This window comes from Anser brachyrhynchus, assembly GCF_964034855.1.
Source record: "Anser brachyrhynchus genome assembly, chromosome: 2".
In the NCBI taxonomy this organism is placed as follows: Eukaryota; Metazoa; Chordata; class Aves; order Anseriformes; family Anatidae; genus Anser; species Anser brachyrhynchus.
In genome coordinates, this window is record NC_137695.1 from 20,662,674 (window position 1) to 20,681,423 (window position 18,750).

An 18,750-nucleotide genomic window follows, 5' to 3' on the forward strand; every position below is an offset into this window, starting at 1 on the left:
TTCTCTTCTCTTCTCTTCTCTTCTCTTCTCTTCTCTTCTCTTCTCTTCTCTTCTCTTTCTTCTCTTCTCTTCTCTTCTCTTCTCTTCTCTTCTCTTCTCTTCTCTTCTCTTCTCTTCTCTTCTCTTCTCTTCTCTCTTCTTTTCTCTTCTTTTCTTTTCTGTTTTTGAGCAAGTGTAACTGAGCATAACGTACTTGAAAAAATGTGAGCCTGTTTTTTGTCTGCTAAAAACCAGAAAATTAGTGACAAGGACATTCAAAAACAAATGGCTCAGGAACGTGAAGGTGTGATGAAGACTATTTGCTATTAAAAAAAACAAAAATAGCAGTAAAGGAAAGGCCACATAAAGGTATGGAAGTATTTCAGTTTAATGAGAATAGTAAGAATATGAAACACGAGTTCAAGAAGTGCAGTTGTATTTTTATACATATGTTTTTGAAGACAGTACTAAGTGAAAATCTTTGTCTGAATTCTAGTTGGAAAACTGATATTTATATTATAAAGAGATTTAAATTTTGTACAGACACTGTGTGAATTTCACTATGAAGATTTAGCAAAGACCTTATAGCTGAAAGATTGGTCTTATTTAAAGAGAGAGCTGAGAGAAAAATGAAACTTTCTAGCCATCTTTAAAAAATCCCAAGAGCTGCTTTCCTTATTGAATTGGTTTTTGTGAAAAAAGTGAAAAATTGTTTTGCTTAATGATACAAGACAGCCTGAGAGATGAAAGCTGGTTGACCAAGGCACAAGCTATACTATCTGATTTGAAAAAAAAAAAATCCCACCCTTCACATTTTAAAAAAGTTTCCTTTAGCTTTCAATATGTTGGAAGAAATTCTGTCCTTAGGGAAAGAAGAGACCAACACATTGTAAAAGATAAATATTTCTACTGTTTAGGGACTCTGTTCATATGTTCCTTAACAAACTTCAGTCCAAAAATGATAACAAAAGGGTCTGTTGAATGTAGTAATACTGAGAAAAAATTTCTGCTTACTGTAAACACAGAGATTAGACTACTTATTGTACCTTAAGGGAACCTTTCTCAATCTAGATTTTTCTCCATGCCAGATGAACAGATTGTACTTTATTTTAAAGACTGTCTCTTAAAACAGCTCACTATCCTTTTTTCTCACTGTCATATTAAGTGGCAACGGAGATTCTTTGCTATGGGTACATGAATTTTAATGTAAAAGAGACATATACATGCTAAGATGCTGGTTGAGTTAGAGGGAATACTTTGCATTTAGGAAACAACAACAACAACAATCTTTTCATCAAGTGACATAATAATGACATATTGCTTTCAAATGATATCAAATGACATAACCTTTTCATCAAACAATGACAGTAGCAAACTGACCATATTTATAGAAATATTTTGATTAAACTTAAAAATGAATTATTTAGGAACATTAAATAGGTTAGAACCTGTTCTTTCTCATCAGTAACTGTGAATTGTATCCTGATTGGCCAAACACAACTCACAAGATTATCACTTCAGCTGCTGAGATGAGTTGAGACACAGCGTTGTTGTTTATGGGTTACCTGAAGTAATTATTTCAGATAAATGTCCTCGGTCTGTTTCTGAATAATTTCTAATATTCCTAAGTAGAAAATCAGTAAAGCACGCTCTGCCTCTTGCTTATCAGATAGTTGGCAGAATTCTTTTTGCAGACACTTTCAAAGGGCTCTAGGAAAAAAAAATCAGTACTATGAAATAGAGAAAATTCCAGTGAAGTTATTTCTCAAATGTCAGATATGAATTAGATTTAATTTGTTGGATTATGTTTTAGCCAAATAGCTAAGAAAACAAGAGATGTGATTTTATTTTTAAAACCTGAATGCATTAACTAAGTAGTAAATTCAGGGAAGCATAATTTGTTGGAAGTTTTGCAATCTATGGTTTCTGTAGAAAGATTAAATGGCAGACAATGAAGAAATGCGACAACCATTTGCTCCTATGTAGAAACTTCCAGAAAAGGAACATAGTTGTCAGTACTGAGGATGTTATCAGAAAGGGAAAAATAAAATACATCTATTGCCACAGAGACTACATCCATAGAGGTATAGAAGGTAAATCTTAATGTTTACATCTGGGTTACAGTAAAGATAAGTCTGGACAGGCATCTATGGTCGTGATGAAATGTAATGCCTTACAAGTCCAATTGTAAAATCACTTAAAAAAAAATTATATAGCTCCTTCAGTGCTATTCCAGCATGATTATATAAAGTATATATAATTCATATATACATAATACATAAATATATTATACATAATATGTACAACCATGATTTTGGTTTTCACGCGTGTCACCTTCGTCTTTATAGGATGTCACTGCCTATAAAAAGGGCCATTCTGTGGGGAAACATTGTTGCAATGAATGCCAGAGGAGGAACTTCTGAGAGCTTGACATTTGTTCTTTCTTACCTGGCTATTTCACTTAATCTAGAGTGAATGATATTATAATTTATGGTATATGTCATTTCCTCTGTATACGAATTGTAGCCAGTCCCATTAACAATCTTATCAGTTACCTAGTCATTGCATTACTCCGTAGAACTTTCTGAACCTATAAAACCACTTTACTTTTTGAAATAGCGGAGTTTTCATTTTTCATTAAGAGCCATTCACAAAGGCAACTAGAGGCATGAGTGTGTCATGTCCAATTTTAAACAGTGCTGAGCAGACAACATTTGTGATATATTGACTCTTGATTAAAAAAGAAAAAACAAAACAAAAAAAACCCTACCTTAAACTGGCAGCCTAAAATGTCATGCTTTCTTATTTTCTTTTTTCTTTGAAATGATAGGAATTGTATCTCCCAGAGACTACCCAGCAAGATAGGAAGGAAACTTTTGTCATTATTATTAATAGCACCTTACATTTTGCCTAACCTTTTTTATTAGTCTCCAAGACTGATTTGAATTATGTACATAGTTTTTTTTTTTAATTTTGTTTTTATGTAGCTTACTTGAATATTAAGCAATAGCCAACATAAATTACATTTAATAATTATGCTAAACATGTATTCAAATCTGTCACCCAACAGGAAGAAGTATCAAAGAAGCATTTTAAAACACTATATTAATTTATTCTGAAACATGACAATATCTTACATTAGGTGTAAAATGTTGTGTTGAATGACCCTGAAAGATCTCCTGACTGAGGAGGAAAGGTTTTTAAAATAACAAGAATTAGAAATATAGGAAAATTATATTTCTGCACATGCACAACATTGTGTATAAACTCCTTCATAACAGAGAGACATGAACACCAAATAATTTGATGTACCCAGTTGAACGAAATGAGCAGTGTGATCAAATTAAAGTCTGGAAAAGTACATATGAATAATTAGAAGATATTTTAAAGTACAAAATAGCCTTGTGATGAAAGAAATCATTACCTGCTACTTTGTTGATGTAAGTTTTGGATGTTGCCATCACTTTGGTTTTTATCTGCTTGCCTGTTGTGTGCACAATTGTCTGGACAGGACAGCTCTTCCTTGGCACAAGAACAGAAGGGAGAAGAGAAAATTCACAGACCAACCAAAGAGGGGGCTAGGTAGTTGAATGACATGCTTTCTCTCTTATATGATACTATCAAAATTGTATCAGAAAGTAAAGATCATAGATAAAGAATTTCTATTTCTATAAACAGTTTATTCTTAACAAGGGTAACTACTGCCTGAGAGGATTTTTGGCTTTGTAGCATTGTAGAAATCACTGGTGTGGAACAGGAGTCCAGCCTGCAAACAATCCTTTCTGTGACAGATCCCAGATCTGTTATTCTCAGAGACGGCATTTCTCCAGCTGCTACTGTAAAAAACAGTGTATCTTGAAAGGCTCTTGGAAGAGTATATTTTACCAAAATTTTCATGTCCTGAATCTCCCTTTTGGCCTTTTACAAGTGAAGCACAAGAAAGAAGATCTCTTTATAGTTGCCTGACATGGTTGTGATAAGCAGGTAAGCAAGCAGGCAAACAGATTTTTGCTATATTTGGGCATATTTTTTGGTATTAGCAAGCATTATAAATGTTTCCATTTTAGTGTATCAGTGTACTAAACCAATGTATGAATTCCCCAAATGGTGATCACCAGCACTGAAAATAAAATATTTTAAAATTATGTTGAGTTAGGGAAAAAATTCTTGAGCAGGAAGGTAGACTGAGAAGTAATGTTTACACTGGAACTCTTGGACCTGAGGTTTCCCTTCAAAGTATTCATTAGAACTATATGTAAACTACTCAGTTTAAAAATCTGCTGTGAAAATCTGATGCTGACAGTAGCCTGAAGGTGATAATTTAGAGTGGAAAAGTGAAGATCTCTAGTGTCCTGACTGTGCGCACCATCTACTCTAAGCCTCATCTCACGCCTACCTCACATGGCCCCATAGCAGTGACCCACTGCTCTCCTGATGGTGATAATTTACTGTCAACGCTAGATGTTGCTTCAGCTGAGAAGCAAAAGAAACTCCAAAATTTCTATATATTTCTGTCTCTTATGGCTTTATAAAAGTTAACCTAAGCTCTGCTTTAACAATGAAAATAATTCTTCACTTAGACTCCTTCACTGACATTTTTTTTTTCTGTTATGCTATTCACGTTTCATTTTTTACAGTTGGGAGTTCAAGCCAATGCTACAATGTAAGAAACTGAAATAGAACATAGTTTAAATTTCCTCTGATTATTTATGTAGGTAGGTAAGAGCAAAAGGTAATGCTTTATTTGTAACTCAAACAAACAGAAAACTTAAAGAATTTCTAGTTGTGGTAGTAGGCTTAATGATTCTCTGATAAACCAATCCATAGTGCTAGTTTATGGACAGATTCATCTTAGGAATCTGCACAGTTAATCATAGGAGTAACCTGGGTGTTAAGACACTCCACTCCAGATCAGACTTTATTTCAGTCTGCAATGTCACGTTAAATTAAGGTTCCAGCTTGCACTTGCATCCACATGTCTGATTGTCTATACTGCCTGCTTATTGATTTTATACTTCCTCTAATGTCTGGAGCAAACCAGCCAGTTTACCAGGTGGAGAAACATAAACAGAGAAAATTGAATCCTACCTTTAAGTCTGGGCTGACTCCAGTCTCATGCCACAGGGCAAAAACTTGGTTTATTCTTTGTCATAATTAACTACTCAATACAGATTTAAACACCATAGCAAATTCAAGCAAAAATCTCCACCATGCAAGTCTGCTATTTTGATTTCTCTTGGAACTGTATCTGAACAATAGCTACTTTTATTTATTTTTTCATTCCTTTGCTCTGCCCACCAATGCTTCTGATATTTACCAAGACAGTAAGGATTGATACAACAGAAAAGACATTAGGCTGAAACATCGCCTTACTCAACTTCTTTAGAGAGTCAAGGATTCTGCAGGAGGAGAAAAAAAAACACCTTAAGATTTTTTTTTTCCATATTTCAAAACGTTTCTTTCCAAACATTTCTTTCCATATGTTTCTAAGATCGTAACTTCCTGAATAGAGCCTGAGGTCAGCAGTGTTTTTTTTTATTATTATTTTTCCAGCTAATTTCCTGTATTCCAGTAATTTTGCTTCTACATCCAGCTAATGCCAGAAAATCCAGTTGTGCAATATGTAGACATGAATTTAGCTGTACTTCTAACCCCACAATACAGTTAATCAGTCAAAACCACGAATTATCATCATACTGGTCAATGGATCACTGAGAATATTTTGTTCATCTCTCACCGAAAACTTCCTTTCCCCTTTCCTCTTTCCCTTTTCCCCTTCCCTTTCCCATTGCATTTTTTTTTGATGTTTGTTGCTTTGCTGTCTTCGGTTTCAGAAATATTTCTTAAAAGTTGAGGTTGCTTGTATGTAATCAGCTATCTATGCATTAGAATTTGCATCTACAAAGTAATCAACATCTTTTATTCTAGATTGCTAGGGAATTTTTGTTTTTCTGGTGCTCACCCTCTTTGTGAATTCATTATCACTTCACACTTGCAAAATATTGGGGATTGAGAACTGCTCAGGCTACCCAGATTGCTCAGGCTACCCAGATTCCAAATGAGTCAAGGATCGAGGTGACTTTTGTTAAAATTGTTTTGCACAGAAGTATTTGTAAGAAATTCTCTGTATACCAACTATTAAAATAATGACTAGGCATTACATTTTATTTTTGGTGTATATCCTCTTTAATAAAGGCCTGATTTTAGAACAAGCTGTGTACATGTGTAAGGTCTGATTAGAGATTTCTGGTTTTTAATTTAAAGTCTGTTCTCCCTGACCTTTCAACAGATGTGAGTTACTCATAATGCCTGTGTGACTCCAGAGCCTAAAAATATATCTGTCATATAGATTTGAATGGCAGAATATATGGTGTCAAACGGAATAATGTCGTCCCCTTAAGACTCCATTCTGCAAATAAAAACTGAGTAATAGTCCTTTAGCATGCTAGAAACCTCTGTCCTGATGAGAGGTTTTCACTATGAATAACGTTTTCTCATTGGGAAAATAAAATGTTTCAGTGTTTTTTTTTTTTTTTTTTTTAATCACCACTTCCAAATTCTTAGCAACTGAGTGAATTCACAAAAAAATCTGATACATTCTTGTATTTATGGAAACGTTGGCCTTGAGAGTGGGAAAACATTATCCACTCATCTGCTGAGAAAAAAGTGAGGAAGAGAGAAAGTAGCTTTTATTTCTTAAAAATATACTTTTCAAAAATGACTTCTGTTTAGTTAAAAAAAAAAGGTACATGTATTTTTTATATCTCAAAAATATTCAGAAAATAGAAAATAAAAATGGGGAACGATCTGAAATCTGTCTCTCATTTCTTACTAATGAAAAAAATTTTTTTAGAAAGTTATTTGAGAATACACCACAAAAATTTCAAATTTTTTTTTTTCAGTGAGTTTATAATTTGTTGGGACCAAAACCCTTTGGCGATAATTCCTATGTAGAAACTTGCCATTTTGCATTCTGTTTTTGAATATATATACTTTCACAACAACTTTAGAACTATTTTAGTACTCACTGAACACTGAAAAAAATTCTTTCCAAATGACCAGATGCAGATAGGCTAAATTCACCCTTCTTTTCTGTTTCAGCTGTCTCTTCTCCTTTGAGATGCAGTTGAAGGTTAAACTGTGTTGATATCAGCTGATGTGGATTGAAAAGTCTACTAAGGAGAAGTGGGCAGGTGGCAGTGACTGGGGCAAAGTCATTCTTGGAATTGATTGGCAGACTGAGTTTTTCAATGAAGAGAGGACCTAGCAATTTACCTTCTTGTCATCAGGTAAAAAAATTATATTTATTATAATAACAAATGTATTTATTATATTTGAAACTTTAGAAATTATTTTTATAACTTTTTTTTGTTTTTTTTTTTTTTTCTTAAACTGTGGCTTTTCAGAATATTTTCAAATTGTTTTTTTTCAAATTTTCACTGCTGTTTGAAAGTTTTATGAGGTGTTTAACAAAATTATATGTCTCTTTTCAGATCTCTGAGGTAGCATTAATATTAAATGGTATATTAATTAATATAACCATTAATATAAATGGTATATTCCAATGTTGTAAATTACATTTCATTTAAACAACATTCTTAAACATACATGGACTCTTTTTGTCATTATCCATAAAATTAAAGTGCAGCAAGTGACTCTAGACTTCTCGCCAGTTGGTCAGTTATAACTAATATACTTTGTATTCCAGATCTATTGAGCTATTCTTGTCTATGTGTGTTGTAAATTACCTTAAAATTGTGCTTTCCCTTGCGGATATTGATTTCTTTAAATGTATTTAGCCAGATGCATCCAAAAAGATAAAGCACTTCATTTTGTTATTTTTAATACTAAATTTGAAAGTGCATCTAGTGCTACTTTGAATTATGTCTGGGTAAAAGCTGTAGGAATTAAAAATCTACACATGCTTTACGTAATGAAATTTAAAGTCTATGATTTAAATTGAAATAGTTATGCTGAGTTCAAAGTTACAGGAGTGCAGAAATGTGTGGAGTAAGCAAAGCTCCATTGCTCAGTATGAAACCAAAAAGCATACCACACCAGGGAGAGATGACATAGAATTAAAAAAAAAAAATAAAAAAATCTCAGTTTTAAAAATGCCTAGCTTGTTTATCAACTTATTTTCTCCCCAAAGAGCCTTTTTTTCAAAGGTTCTTACAATCTCGAAAACTAACTTTTTGCCATTGTGATTGTCAGTAGGTTTTTGAAATTTGTGTACCACAGTCACTGCTGAAAACAGTGGAGTGCAAGATGCAGAGTAGCTGGGGCAAGGAGGGTGGGCAGGTCTTGCTGGTGCAGGCGAGTCCCAGGCTGTGATATGCAAAGTGTGGGTATTAAATTTTAATTTTTCTTGTACTGCATTTTCAGCTGCATGCACACAGGCAAACAAGGTGAGACTGATAAAGATCAGGAGGCTGGTATTTATGTAAGGGGCTATGGCTGGTAATCTTGGATGTGCCTTTTTTACTTCCTGTCTGTTTGCCCAATGCCATAGTAGGGAAAAGTATATACTGAGAACAATGCTTGGCTCAACCAGTTGGAGTGACTCAAAAATTGTCTCCATCTGTTAGGCAATCCTCTGAGTATATCCACCAATCACTGCAAACTATACAGCTCTGACCACTCCATTAAAAATTACAGCTGTCAACATAGGTTCCTGAATTTTATTTTTTAAATAGCCTCAAGTTCCTGAATTTTATTATTTAAATAGTCTCAAGTAGGCCTCCATGGAGACAATGTAGATGTCTGGGCATGAGCTGTGGTGGAGGAGAGGAGCATGTTACATTGCCTATCAGTATCTGAGTCTGTCATCGTATAGCAAACACCAGGTAGCCAGGAGGCAAGTTGGAGAAAACCTGACCTGTGGTCCTTGTACTGAAACTTTTTATGGGCATTATTGTTTGCTGGTGTAGACTGTCTAGCCCCAGTGCTTAGGTGAAGTGAAATGTAAAAGTTATATTTCCCATAGAAGCAATGCAGTCTCCAGAGTAAGCCCTGAGTTGAGTTCCCAAGAGGTGTCAGAACTCATACACATCCTCCTGACTAGTTCATTGGGTTTTGGGTAGCCTTTGCATGGTGCCCACTTTTCTCTGGGCACCTTTAGAAAGCCTCAGATCCTAGCTTGGGGCTTTGGCTTCTAACCCCCAGACTCAGGTGTCAAAATGGGAATATGCATCCAAGGTCAGAGAGAGCTCATTGTACTCCTGGGCTTTGAATTATGGTGCCTTGATTCTGTGCTCAACCTGCCCAGACTGTTGATGTGGCACAGTAGCTAAGATGTTAGATGGCTACACAGCAGATATAATTTTACTGTGAGCTAATATGGGTATAAATCACAATGACAGAAACATTTTGTATTTAAAAAAAAAAAAAAGATGAAAGGAGTAAATGAAAACTTCACAAGTTTCTGAACTTTTTTTTTTTTTTTGTGAAAATTTTCCTTACTGGGTTTTTCACTACCCTATTAGCTCTACCAAAACTGTCTGATTAATATAAAAGTATTATCTGAATATCTAAGTGCAGAGATAAGATGATTTTTTATAAATATGAGGTTTTATAGAATACCATCTAGAAGACTAGAATGATATGGTATTTGTTTCTGTTTAAAAATTCTGTCCAAGAAAGATTCACAGTAGGTCAGTATTAGATTTCTGAAAGCTGACATTTTGTAAACTACATACAACGTCTCAAACATTATATGTCTGTATGTAATTCAGCAAGGCTTACTGATAAATTACCTTGTTTGATTAAATGTATCTTCAGTGACTATGATAAATTATTATTTTTGACTCATTACTTCCTACTTAGAAAAGACCATGTTAAATGGCAAAAAATAGAGAAAACATAGCATATATTTTTTCATACTTTTAAAGGGCAGTACCTTCTTGCTGAATTTCTTGGCATCTACATCTGTGTTTTTTATTAAACTAAAAAAAAAATCCAAAGCTAAACTGATAAGATTACAGGACTCATCTGAATTTATTTCTATGGACAAACAGGGAAATTGGAAATTATATAATTCATGATGTTTTGAAGTGGTTAATTTCTGTTATAGGCATAAAAATGTTTTACAGTAGAACAATCAATTTTGCTTGGAGATAAATAAAGAAAATATAGTTATTTTGAAGCTAACTACTTTATATGTGGCCATATTCATAAAGCTGTGCAATATCAGCTTATCTTCAAATAATGAATCATGACATGATCCTGAGTACTTATCTCCCACATCTGTTCGCTGGTTCCATGGATTGCATGCCACCTGCATGCTTAGTGATTTCCAGCTCCTAAATATAGTTTCATTATGAGTTGAGGAACAAATAAACACATGTGCACTGTCAGTGCACAACCCAGACAGATGGAAAAGCTGCAGATCAAATGGTGTAAAATGCATGCATAAGTTGGTGTGTGTGTAACATTTTGGAAAACGAATAAATCTATTAGCTCTTTTGAGAAGATCATCAATAAACTGGTCAATGCACCTGGAGAGAAGTAATTGGCTAGCACCTGCTCCTTCTGCTGTCTGTCTGAAATGATTGTGTTTACAGGAATCCTAAACCTATTAAAACTTTTTCCCATCACAGGTCCGAGCTCTTATAGCTCCACACATCTTTCTCTACTGTCCCACAGCCATGGAGATTATTCAAGGCATGTGCCTGGTGAGACCAGAGGTTGCCTTTCCCAGCACCTTTCATGGTATGTCTATAATCTTGTTATAACCTGGCATTTATTACAAACACACATGACCTATACTCAAAAGGTTCTGCACAGATATTGCTGTGATAGTAAAAGCTCCTGAGGAATGCTGATAACTATTCACATTTGGTTTTAGAAATTTCACTTCAATGTACAAGTATGAAACTGGGTAGATGCTCCATAGCCAATACTTTTATTTGCTTAGCACTCTGTATGTATTTTTTTTCTGTTTTTGTTAGTTTATTTGTTTTGGCACAGAACAGACTGTCATGTTCAGTCACCTGAAAAATTTCAGGTAGGATGTTCAAACGTTTTGAATAATGTATATACATATTTCTATATAAGATATATATAGAATTTATATATAAATATATATAAAATTTTATATAAATATATATAGAAAACATAAGTGGAGAGAATTTTTTAGGCTTGCATACTAAAAATGGATGAGTGGAATTAAATTTCTAGGATGCTCTGTTTAAAAGTTGAAATCTCCTTGTTCAAACAAGTCATACTGAATTACAAGAAAAATATGTTTTTAAAGAATATACTCTGTTTATGCTAATTTCAATCTCCTCAATCACATTCGCCTGCTGTGTGGTACCTGGGGTAGTTTTCCTTTTACCATGGATTTGCTTGCTTTTGACATAGCTATGAAAAGCGTGACAGATCTGTCAGAAGTGTGGTTGTGTCTTTTCATATAATTGAAAGCAGTTTTGTGTACTGCTGATTGTTTTGTGGGGCAAGTGGTACAGGTCTTAGCTGTGTCTTAGCTTCATGTCTGCAAATGCAGTCTGGGTACAAAGTTCTGACCTAGGCCAACAAGAGGACCCTGGTGAAGAAAAGCAGGGCTGGAAAGCAAGTGAGAAACACAAAATGCTTGCAGCCTCTTGCTCTTTTGGGAACTGCACGTGTGTATCTGAGACCACAGTTTGGTTTGCTGCTTAAAAAAGGTTGCTTAGGGTTAAATTCTGCCGTAAGATTCTGGCATATGGCTCCGATTGAAGTCAATGGGAGTCCTGTGAGTGCATGTGAGGGCACAGTATGACCCTTCTTGATTGTTTTCACTCAATATATTTTTATGCTATGGCACCTCTGAGCAGGGACAGTCCCAACTGCTCATTCGCTTTAAAGGCCATCTGTAAGGAGAGCTGTTCTTGTTTCTTTCCATTTTCTGAGAAGCCCTTTGTCTTTTTTTCATGGCTTCCTTTCTTGTTGATTTATTAAGGTACTAATGCTCAGATCACAGTCTATAAAAATTAAAACTTCAATCTGAAAGAAAAAAACAACCAAGTAGGTAATATAAGTACAAGATAATAGCACAAGCAGCTTCTGGGAGACATAGCATATTTCATTTTCAGCTGTCTTCTCAAAGATAAAGAACAGTTCAATCAAATTAAAAACGTGGAGAGATTTTCCTTCAAGCCACATTGAGCAATCAGGTCTAAAAACAAGCCATACTGTGCTCCTGAAGCAAATAATAATATCAGTGATGAGGTATTACTATTAGGAGTAAATGGTTTCTGTAAAATAATAAACTGATTCAATGGGCCAAATGATGATAAGGTACTTTTCATGGATATGCCAGAGGCAGAAATTATTTTCTCAGGGTTGGAGTCCTAACTTGACATTCCTACTACAAAACTCCAGGAGGCTTGAGGCTTGTGTCAGTCTTATGATTACCATGATGGACGCTGAAGTGGGACCCTGAAAGCTGAATGTTTCACAGTCTGTTTAAGTATGCTTTTGGGTGGGCAATGCTTAAAGTTCTGCCTTTTGTATTGATGCTTGTGTGATTGTGGGATCACTGTGCTCACAGAGACTGCTACAGAGCAAAGCTCCTTTTCACAAAAGTGGTACAGGCATAGCATTTTTATGAAGATGATTTGTGAAATATTTTGTGTTTACTATAAATATTAACTGTTCTAAAATCAGCAATTTTTATTTTTTTACATTCGATGCATACCTGTACATATAATACCACAGCTTTTGCAAACTAAAATGAATGCTGTTAATGAATGCTATTGCCTGAAGTCAGCACATCTCATTGCATTTCCTCATTCCCTTGACCTCTTGGAAACAATGTTGAGGCTGCTTATCTTCCAGTATTCAATTTGAAGTCATGTTTTTAGATTTTCTTTTGCTTTTTTGATCTCTTGAACTGGTATCTTGTTTATGTTTGGAATCCATGGACTTTTTGCAGTAGAAATACAGACCATAAGATCTTACTTTCTCCTTTCTTCCCATAGATCCAGTTACATTCTCTGTACTTTGATATGAAGGCACATCTATTTGATAGCTTTGCCCAAGCCATACTTTCTGTCCTGTTGCCTGAATTCGTTATTGTACATTTAAACTACCATCTCCTGGTTTAAAGCATTCTGAAGGGTCCCCAGTTTCAAGAGTCATAGCCACTCAAATATTATGTTTCAGTTCTCTCTGTAGTCTTAGTGATATATTTCAATGTGCTGTCCCTGTAGTATGATCCTAGTATGAGACAAGGTAGTATACACAAGAGAGGAAGAGCTAAGAAACTCAGAAAAGTTATCTGTAGGGAGCATAAGTAGAAGAGGAGTACCATCTCTGTCACTGCATGCCTAAGTTAAAGTGCCAGGGAAGGACCTGCACACAAGAGGACAGACAACAAGAATGAGAAAGTTTTGAAGAAGAAATGGTTTCTCTGTTCAAAGTGCACTGCTGCCTGGTAGATGAAGGAAGATGGCCTTGATGAGCTGTGAGCTCTTCCCTAATCCACTATCTCCTGTTCCTACATTGGATTCACAATAGACTAGGGACAGAGGGCTATATGTTCTGAGAAGTTATAAACAGAAATGGTGTCCAAAATCCAGTGATTTGCCCTCGGTTCTGTTTGCCCATCTACTTGTCCTCAGTTCTACTGCTTGCAGTTTGGAAACTGGCCTCCAGCCCTTCTCCCTGAAGAACAGACATCACATCAAAGTGAGACACAGAGTGCTCTGTTTTCAGGATATTACCTGAGAATTTTTTGTGTCATTGACTGCTGTGATGCAGATGTCTGGGTGCTGATCCCCCCACCCCACATCATGGGGTGGCAAGGCAGAGCTACTGCAGAAATTTCTTATGCTTTTGCCCAAATGGAAAATGCCCTAAATGATCTTAGCCTTACCTCTTCTCTGGCCTTCTGGAGAGAAATGCATGAGGAAGAGTCAATTTGTAGAAGGAAGAGCTAAGCAACCTGGTCTGCCCTCATAGTTTCCCTCCCACCCCCATGTTATTTGCTATTACCTGTACCATATTACTGAGCAGAATTCAGTTTTCTTTCCTCTCTCTCTTTGATAAGGTTCTTTTCTGTGACAGGTGGAAGGTGATGCCAAGAATGTGAAAGGAATTTAGGAATTTCCTAAATTGGCTGATACCAGCTTTCTTTTCATTTGATTATTTTATTTTTAATACTGGCAAAAGAAGAAAGTTGTCACAGTAGGAAACTCACCTAATTATACTTTAATAATGACTCAGGTCCAATGATACAGCTTTGAGATTCTAGATGACGCTGATGGTGTTTTCTAATCTGTTGAGTGCCCAATGTAAAAGAAAATGGAAGTAGATTCTGGGTAAAAAAATAATGAAGTCCTCGTGTGTTTTTCTTTTGCCTAGAATTCCCCAGTAGCTGGTGACTTAAATGTTACATTGATTTTAAATAAAAATATTGCAGCAAAACAATTCAGATCCTACTGTAAGGAAAAGGATGTAAGTAAATACAGATTTTCCAATTGAGTGTATTCTGCAAATTAAATTTACTTTTATATTATTATTATATTCCTGTAGTGGACATACCTTAAAACATTTTTAGAGCCTTGAAAAATATAGGGAAGGAAAAATAAACTTGTTTCTTTGGGGAAATTGCAAATATTTTAGTTGGAAAATGTTTGGTTTAAGCAGATGTCACTAAATTCAGCAGTAATTCAAATGAAATGTTTTAGCGTCTTAGGAAGTTTTATTTTGGGAACAAAAGATTCTTCTGGAATTTTCAGATGTCCTATATACCTTTCTTACTAAAAAAGTAATGAATTCAGAGGTGAAAAAATAAGAGAATAAAAGATGAAAAAATATCATGCATGGAGATTAGAGATTTCAGAAGAGATACGATGCATAAAAACAGACTTCTGTGAACTGGAAAGACAAAGAGAAGGACAAACTGATATACTCCAAGTTTTTAAAATGTAAGAAACACAAAGAACACATGGAAGTATCACCTTATCATTAATTTTGAACTTTATTTTTTTTCTTAAAGAATGATATTTTGTGAGTTAAAATTTGACCATGAGATTGTTAAAGTAAGTGTCAGGAACCAACTTTTTACTATCTATTATCTCACAGGGGATGAATTATGCATTTGCTACAAAGGTATCTTTCTCAGCTTTGTATATATATACGTGTGTGTATGTTTGTTTAGTTGTATTCACATGAACTGATTTCCTCAGTTCTCTGTTTTATATTTAAGAAAATGATCTGACATTTCTGACTTTGTTTGTGGAAATATATCACAAAGAGATGTACTCCTACAAGAACATAAAGAGTATTGGCTGAAAAAGCTTCATTATCAATAACATTCAGAGAGCATTACCACTAGATGTAGTGGGTGGCATCTCTGCCCAGGAACTAGATGATCTTTAAGTTCCCTTCCAAGACATTCTATGATTCTATTATGTCATCTGAGAATAGACAATGAGTACCTTTATGGGCTCATCTTTCTGATATGTTTCCATTAAAATTTCCTGAATGTTTTATGAAGACTTGTGCATTTTCTGAGACCGGCCATGCACAATCTCTTTTCCTTGCAAATCAGTTTCAAAAAACTTTTATCACTGCTTAGCACTTTCATGATGGGCTCAATTATATCTCACTTGTTCTGTTAAGTGTGTATAACATAATGTTATCATTTATCAGTAAAAGCTATCTATTTAGGCAAAGGCACTAGGGAACCATTAAGAAGATGGTTCTGACAAACAGATACCAGTCTAAATGGCTCATATACAACAGCTGCTGAGAGTAATACACAGAGGGCTAAGGCACAGAAGGAGAACGCAGTCTTTGCTTGGTTAACCAGTGCTTGGGAAAGAAAGAAATTTTTTTCTTTTGAGATTGCAGTGTCTGAAGGTTCTGATAATTGTTTAATCTCTGTCAACAAAAGTCTGATAAAGTAATGGAACAAGAGAAAAAAATGCATGTTTGGGTAGTCTTTGGTTTAAACTGAATATATAATTTCCTGGATCTCTACTCCAGTAAAAACCCTTCCTGCTATTCTCTGCATAACTGAAATACTTGATCAGTGATTGTGTTGAGCTCTCAGTTCAGAAGCATACAGGGCTTTTACTGGAGAGTAGAAATACAGAATATCTGCTGGATGCACAGAAACTACACTCTACCTTTAAGGTTAATACTTTAGAAGAGTCCTTAGGTTCAGCACGTTCACACGTGGTTGATGTTATTATTATTTTTTTTCCCTTATCCATTTGTTGTGCTTTAACCCCAGCAGGCAGCTCAGCACCACACAGAAACTCACTCACTCCCCTCGCAGTGGGATTGGGGAGAGAATCAGGAAGGTAAAAGTGTGAGAACTTAAGGGTTGAAAAAAAGAGAGTTTACTAGGTAAAGCAAAAGCTGTACACACAAACAAAGCAAAACAAGGAATTAATTCACTGCTTCCCATCAGCAGGCAGATGTCCAGGTACTTCCAGGAAAGCAGGGCCCATCACGTGTAATGGTTTCTTGGGAAGACAAACATCATCACTCTAAATATTTCCCCTCCTCCTCCTTTCCCCCAGTTTTTATTCCCAAGCATAATGCCGTATTGTGTGGGACATCCCTTTGGTCAGACAGGGTCAGCTGTCCTGGATGTGTCACCTCCCACCTCCTGGTACAGCCCCAGCCTCCTCCCTGGCAGGGCAGTGTGAGAAGCTGAAAAGTTCCTGACTTTTTCAGTAAACATTGCTCAGCAACAACTAAAACATCAATGTGTTATCACCAATATTTTCATCAAAAATGCAAAACACAGCTCCATATCAGCTACTAGGAAGAAAATAACCCTATCCCAGTCAAAACCATGACACCATTAAGGTCTTCTGGGTGAAGTTTTTGAATAAAGTTTTCTCGCCCAGATTACCTGTGGCGGGGGGGGGGTGGGGGGGAAGCTACCCTAACAATTCATTTTCTTTAGACCCACTGGCAACATTGCCACCACAGCAATGTTGTTTCTTAATGCTGTAAATGCTTTTCCAATGATCATCGCATCTGAAACCTTAGCACAGCATAACAATATAAATTTTCAAGCTTCCATTTTTTTTTCTTCTGGTTCTATTAGCACTGATAATATGCATAGATTAATGGAATTCCATACCCCCAATTAATATATATTTCATACAAATGGTATGTATATTTCTAACTCTTAAGCTTACTTGAATTTAAAAAAAAGACACGTTCAAATATCCACACAAACATCTTTCTTCAGTAACGTTTCCCATTCTCTCTACCATATATTTTGAATGTTACAGCTTGAATGCTTATACTTTGAAAGAGTAAATAGTTTGGGATGTCTGCAGCAAATTACTAAAATTCCTAAAACAATATAAAGGAAATTACATTACTTTTTGATGCCAGTGCAATATTGTCAATTCTTAACACAATTCCACCCCAGTCCCCACTCCTCAACCCCACAGTGATTCTACAGTTAGAATGTGTTCAATTATTTAATTGATTAGGATCCATAAGTCTTTTTCTGAACACGAGCTCTTTTACTTGTTGGTCTGAATAGGAAAGGATAGTCATACACCCCAGCACATTGATGTCATTGAGAACTCTTTCATGAACTGAAATTGCTCAGCTTTATTTTTTGAAAGAAGAAAAAGTAAATGAATTGTCAAAGCATAAATGAGGGTAAGAAACAAAACTTTACTGATTAATAAAACTTTCTTCCAGGTCTCTTCCTTCAGTTTCGACATGGTAAAATGTGTTTCTTTGCGCTCTGCTGTGTTCATGGCAAAGGTTGGAGTACTGCTTTTAATTGACCTTGTTGTCATTCCATTTTACGAGACAGTTAACAAATACTTAGAAATTTTGCCAAAATGTTACTCACTTGGGTGAGTTTTCCATGTCACTATGTCTGTGACATGGAAACATCTGATATTCCATGTTAGCTGTCTGCCTAAGCTAGGACACCTGTGTGTAAGGCAGCAGGACTAAGGAAGTTCACTGTTTTGCCACATTGTCTTTGAAGTCCTCTAGCTCCGTATCCAAGACTGGAGTTTGAATTCTTTTTCATTACCTCCATATCCTTATATGGGAAGTAAGAGGAGGAATAGCCCCTGTTGTGGCTCATCCAATGAAAATCAATACTTTTATTTTTTCCCTGACTTAATGCAGCGTAGGTTGATTTTGCTTTTGCTTTCATCGACATAAGTGTTGGGTTTCCATAATTCAGTCTTTTCCAGTCTTCTGTTTCTTATAATTTGGTATGTAGTTTGCAGAAATTTGAATTCCTTCAGTACAGGAAAAAGATTTTTTTCCTTTCCTATTTTTTTTCCTGATCCTTGATCTGTCACTTCTTAAAAGTAAAGAAATGAAAATAAAAACACACCAGTGAAAAGCTACTTTGGGCCTGTAAAAATCACTGCAATAACCTCATCCTCTAGGAAAATACAAGATGAAGATTTTTTTTTTTCTTTCTCGATACGTCCAAAAGCAAGTTAAAGAAACAGTTAATCTTTCAGAGATCTATTTGGAATGGGAAAGTTGGAAAGATGCACAGCTATAACTAGTGATTTTTGTAGGTGCCAAAATTCATTTGATTTCAAGAAAATCCACTGATATGAGAGAACTTATCAGAGTTGTCAGGATTTACCAATTCTTAGTTTGCAGGTGTCCTTTGTTTTCAAAATCTTTTGTAGTCCCTTTCTGACATTAATCATTTACAAAGGATTTTTAGCACTCATTTAATTCTGTATGTGTATGTCATTTCTGAAACATGCTCTGAGATTCTCCAGGTTGCCTCTTCGTTGCTTTGTGGAAGCCCTGGTGAAACCTCAG

The 18,750-nt window shown here is 35.4% G+C and overlaps 2 long non-coding RNA genes across 4 annotated transcripts in view; one reads left to right on the top strand and one right to left on the bottom strand.

The window, feature by feature from the left end:
- LOC308190298 overlaps positions 1 to 18,750 on the top strand; it is a 50,486-nt gene that overhangs the window by 18,542 nt on the left and 13,194 nt on the right. For all 3 annotated transcript variants that reach the window (XR_013947051.1, XR_013947052.1, XR_013947053.1), the window contains 2 exons: positions 7,081 to 7,268; positions 10,578 to 10,689. This is a non-coding gene — a long non-coding RNA (uncharacterized lncRNA). The remainder of the gene's footprint in view (positions 1 to 7,080; positions 7,269 to 10,577; positions 10,690 to 18,750) is intronic.
- On the bottom strand, positions 279 to 7,133 carry LOC308190299. Its single transcript, XR_013947054.1, has 4 exons — positions 7,008 to 7,133; positions 3,404 to 3,501; positions 2,284 to 2,355; positions 279 to 1,689 (listed from the first exon to the last, which is right to left on the bottom strand). It is a non-coding gene; the product is annotated as an uncharacterized lncRNA (long non-coding RNA).